Source organism: Pistacia vera, unplaced genomic scaffold, assembly GCF_008641045.1.
Source record: "Pistacia vera cultivar Batoury unplaced genomic scaffold, PisVer_v2 Contig486, whole genome shotgun sequence".
NCBI classification, from domain to species: Eukaryota; Viridiplantae; Streptophyta; class Magnoliopsida; order Sapindales; family Anacardiaceae; genus Pistacia; species Pistacia vera.
Genome location: NW_022196319.1, coordinates 188,359 through 194,020, shown reverse-complemented (window position 1 = coordinate 194,020; position 5,662 = coordinate 188,359). Strand labels below are relative to the sequence as shown.

The 5,662-nt window shown below is 36.5% G+C and overlaps 1 pseudogene; it reads right to left on the bottom strand.

Annotated features, from left to right (window-relative positions):
- Positions 1-252: 252 nt before the first annotated feature.
- LOC116146971 lies at positions 253-1,589 on the bottom strand (annotated as a pseudogene).
- Between the last annotated feature and the right edge of the window lie 4,073 nt (positions 1,590-5,662).

Here is a 5,662-nt window from a genome sequence, read left to right as displayed (position 1 = left end):
TTTTGCAGCCTTGGAGAGAGGAATATAAAAAGGTGATCAACTTGAGTTTCATACAAACAAACAAATAAGCTCATATGATTAGTCAACTTATAAACACACAACTCAAGTAAAATTAAATGGTCGCACTCACAGACAGAATATATCCCTAATCATTACATCTTTCATACATTCATACAGCTCTGCTGATAATATAACAAATATCTCAACATCCCTGGATCGGTTCAAGTCTTGGTGAGTATACGAGTACAATAATTAGTTATTTTTTCGAGGATAAGCATACGAGTACCAAGCAAAGAAGGTCTGAATCATGGTGAGTATTAGGAGAACAGCCGCTGCAGAGGCTGAGATGAACGACCACGGGGTGTCAAAATACTTGTTCTTAAAGCTTGCCCATCGAACATGCCAATTGTTCCAATAATACTCATTCACTTCCTCAATCGACTTCGCCAGATACGACCTCTCGATATCAAACGCCACATCCTTTCCTACATCGGTAAAGAATCGAGCAACTTCGTCGTCCGTTCCAAAACAATTTTCAATGATTTTGTGGTCACAAAGGAACCCTGCATCGCTCGAGGTGTGAATGAGACAACCCATAAACCTAGCATAATCGGTGATGAACTTCTCGCAATGGCCATAACATTGTTCAAAAGCAACACAATTGAGGAAGAAAGAGCTGACGATATCATCCATAGGTAAAGGTGGAATTCTGAGGACTCCATCGGCAAATTTGATATCCAAGAAGCTATCTTTGTTCCTCCTTGTCGTGAACTGAATTCCAGCACGGTGAAGCTTCTCAGCAGGTTGAAAGGACAGAAGAAAATTCTTCTTGCTCAGACTTACTGGTCTTTTGGGGGATGAAGGGCAAAACTCAAGCGAACTAAATCGAGTATATGTTTTGCTTGAAGATTGTCAGCTTTCGATAGGACCGATTCAGGCCTTTCGAGCACATGATCACTGAAGAATCGTAGGGTCCGACTAACTAAGGAGGTTGTTGGATTCGGTTCTAAAATGTCAAACAAATTTTGAAGAACAAAAAATGGAATTAGGTTTTCTAACTTGAGAAGATCACGCATAAGAAAAGGAAGAATCCAATCCATCTTGAAGATGGGATCATCAGGTTCTCTACGTATCAACCCTGTAACCTTACACACGAGCTCGATGTGAACACACCATTCAAGCACCATCATCTCAACGAATTCATGGCTCTTAAAATGTTGGTCTCCGAATAACACGCTCTTATTTCCGGCTCCAAGGAGGCTATAATCAGGAAACAATTTTGGAGGATATATCATAATCTCTTTCCGCTCAAGAAGCGAGCCGAGAAATCGCCATTTGTGCTCTTCAATTATCTTGAGATGCTCCAAGCCGTTATGGTAAGGACCGATAGAAACTATACGGGGTTGGTACGCCTTCTCGTTGATCTCCACCAAGCTTTGAGGGACTCTAAGATGCAACAAGCGCTGTCACCGCCGCCTCCCGCAACAATGTTGGCGTTTTTTCGGTTTTCTTAGAACTTGTCTCACCCAATCTTCCACTTCGGCCTCTGCATTTGTCCAGCTTGGTGATTGACGGTGCGGCGGGTTCATGGTTGGCGTTCCTGTCGGAATTCAAGTGTCTTTCCTGTGTGATTCTTTAGAATTCGAAAAAAATGCTGGTGACATGCCGGAGAAGTGAAACTACTGATATTTGATATTGCAAAGGAATTTACGTTGTACCAAATTTTGTTTGATTAATTAAAGTAAGGTGATTATTCATATCATATGATCATGTTTTTATATAGTTGTTCATGCCCATCTTTATATTACTTCAATCAACGTCAAACAAAGTTCATTGAAATAATGCGTGAGAGTGAAACCTCCTGTCGGTTTCGTTAGTGTATAAGAAATATTAGGTAGTAGTATACATATAAGTATTTTGTATATATACTTTAATTTGACTAGCTGAAAATCACCCACCCACTCTCATATTGTCGTTAAAAATCTCAACGAAAATGATATAAATTAAACAATACCCTCCTCCATTTACCACGAAAGTCTCCATGGATTATGCCAACTATCAAGAGTCACATTATATTATAAATAAAATGTGATGTGGGTGAGGAGCAGTCACAACCAAGCTCACTTTTAGTCCGACGACTTTGATTTTCAAAGTCGATTCCTCTGTCTTGTAGTAGTTTTAACATTATGCCACTTTCACGAAGCTGCTTAGTTTTCAAGTTGGCCCCATTCTCTTTAAATAAATGTACGAGTCTTGCCATGAAATTGTTCACTGCCAACCCTAGTCTGAATTTAATTTCTCAGATCATTCCTAACCTTATAACTTAAAAAAAAATATATATAATATAATATATAATATATATATATATATATAATATATCTTATATTATCCATTGAATTTTGTTTATCTTTTGCTTCTGTAAATTAGGGTGGTGTCTTATACATTTGAGTTGAGAAACATATCTATAACTTGCATGCATTTGTTATCTTAGATGAATTAAAATTGAGTAAACTCTATGTTCTCACATGTAATAACTACTTCTTACTCAAATACTCATAAAATAATATATAATAAAATACATGTAAAATAACATAAGTAGTTGAGCCAATTTTTCTTTATTAAACTATATATTCTTTATACAAAATTAGTATCATAAACAAAAACTATCAAAAACTATGTAGACAGTGTAGCCATTCCTCCTCGCGTGTTGACGTCCATCCGATCGGGTCCTCACTTAAATCCTATAAAAACATAGAAAGACAACGGGGTGAGCACAATAATGCTCAGTAAGTAAACTCTCTAGTCATCTATCCCTGTAACTCCCTCTCTCTAAGTCTTTCCTTACAATTCTCATTTACTCTCTCTTTTATACTTCTCTCTGTTTTCCTCTTTCTGTTTCTCTTTCTTAGAACTCTTTTCTACTAACTCTCTTTAAAAAGTCACGGCCCCCATCTTACCGGGGGCACGGCCGGGATCACTCTCGCTCTCCGTGACTTCTACTCGTTTTAGCCATCGGACTCGATTATGCATGGATTCGGAACCCTTGGCCATGTGAGTATATAATCTCTCTCTCTCGGGTACTCTCGGGTATAATCCTCATCCGCATGCACTCTCACGGGCTACACCACTTCTCTCTCTCTATACTCATGCTGCTCTCTCTAATGCGGCGTACACGCAGGAATACTCTACTCATTACTCACGGTTCCCCATCGCACAACCTACTATATTCTCTTTTTTTCTCTTTCTCTTAAAAGCTTACACTCAAAGTTCTGTACTCTTTTTCTATGCATAATTAATGCATATGGATGATTCATCTCATAATGCACTCATGAAATACACAAATGCAATGTTTCACAGATAGTCATCTGCACAGGTCACACTCAAGAAGGTATAACTTGAGTTATACATATCGAATTGCTAGATTTTAGTCTCATTTTAAAGCTTAGAGATAGGGCTACAACGTTTATGTTTTGGTCTCAACCTAGTTCAATCTGTAAGATGCCAAAAAATCACTCAGAATGTCACGGCTGTGATAGGGCAGTTTTCACTTAGGCTCTTCACTTAGGTATTTCATCAAACAATAAATGTGCAAACATAAATTATACTTTAGCTATAACTCTTCTTCTTTCTTTAACCATCCAAAATGGGAGTAAAGCTCCCTTATATCATCACAAAACTTGTCAAGGAAAAACACTCCCAAAAGTTTACTCAAACTTCTTTCAACTTCAATCAAACTTCAACCCATCACATACAATCAAAAGCACTTCTCATAATTCAAAATATCCAACACAAACATATTCATCATCATCTCATCTCAATTTCTCAATAATCATACACACATACATTAAAGAAATCTCTACTCACTGATTTTCTTAAATCTTAACTTGATTGGATTTACTTACCTTATGGGTAAATGACTTCTCTAGCACTTCTCCTTCCCTTTTGTATCTTGTCTTCTATCTACAACTTTAAACAATAACAACATAAGACTTTAACAAATCATAAGCAAATTCTCATCTAAAGCAAGAATCCTTACCTTAGGATGCTTTAGATTAAATCTCTACTAAAAACTACCTCAAAAATCCTTAGAAACTTGGAAGATGGAGTGGAGATTGAGAGAAATTAGGGAATGAGAATGGCGGTGGAGTGGTGAAGAAGAAGGGCTTTCAACACTTAAACCCTTTTCAGCTCAACTTACATAACAATTCCCTTTTGCCCTTGTCTTTCTTAGAATTTCATCTATGTCCCTTAGTCAATTACAATAATGCCCTATTTTTATTACTCCTATAAAATTCTATCTCTTTTCACTCCCAATTTTTCACTAATTTTGAGTAAAAATACATTTTACCCCTAATGAAGTTGAAGGGATTTTCTTCATATTTTTCTCAAAATAACTTTAACAAAATTCAACTAAGGGCCAATCAACCAAATAACAACATGCAAACTCAAATGAGAACAAATCAATAAACATTCAAGTAATGCAACAATAATTTAACTACATACCTCAAGTGGGGCGTTACACCACCTAGGTTTAGTGAAACGGCAAGTTCCTACCTTGGTTTCATAAATTCAGATTCTCACCATTAAATTCACTATTTCCTTAATTTTAACATTTCACTATAGTGAGGCTCACGTTGGCACGTTATATGCGTGGTGCTTCTTTAATTGAAAGTGGGCTCATTTAGCAGAAGTGCTCACGTTAGCATCACCCAAACAGCTAGTTTTTGGCATTTTTTGACCGATCCCGAACTCCAAAATAATTTCCGAGCCCACCATTAGACTCCCTACGACCTCCTCTCCAAAACCCATACCCCCACTTGCTGTCATCACTCGCTTTTCCGGCCATCCCACACTTGTCACCTTGCGATTTTGGGTATATTCTCGGTCATTTTCTGTTCAATTGAAGAGCAACCGATGTCATCGAACTACACCACAAACTCTCCTTGTGTTGTTGTTGTGTGAGTATGTTTTTTTGGCCATTTCTAACTTCCCGTTCCCAAAATCGAAGCCCAAATTCACGCCTACCACCTGCTTGATAAGGCTCAATCAGTTTTCCATTTTCCCATCCTTAGTTGAACAATCATTGACTATGTTTAATTAATAGTGGAAATTTGGAATAAATGAATTAGGGTGAAATGTCATTTCCCTATACCTTGGGTGGAAACATGTCGTTTGCTTAGTAAAATAATGTTAGTTTATCGAAAAAAAAAATATCAAAAAAGAAAAAGAATATTAATCACAAAATTGATTAAAATAAGATAAAAGCCATCAAGTTACTGTTGCCTTGAAAATCATTCAAAGACACATACTTCGTGTTAAGCCCAAAATAAATGGGCACCTCTGTAGTCTGTTCTATGAGGGCCCAACTGTAAACAATAGAAAAATACCAACATATCCGTAGCGGATACTCTATTTCACACACTGTTTAAACTTGGACGTAATTTCAAGCCAATTTTCTTTCTTTAAAAAAAAAAAAAGGGTTCATGATCAACTGTTGAGAATTTTACATGTACTCTACGATTACCTGTTATGAAATTATATTTGATTTGATTTTTTTTTTTTTTTTTTTTTTAAACTCGGATTAGAACTAAGGTATCTATATCATGAAAAAAATTCCTTCTTTAGGTATCAAAAATACATAATCCTCTATTGTTAAAGTTTT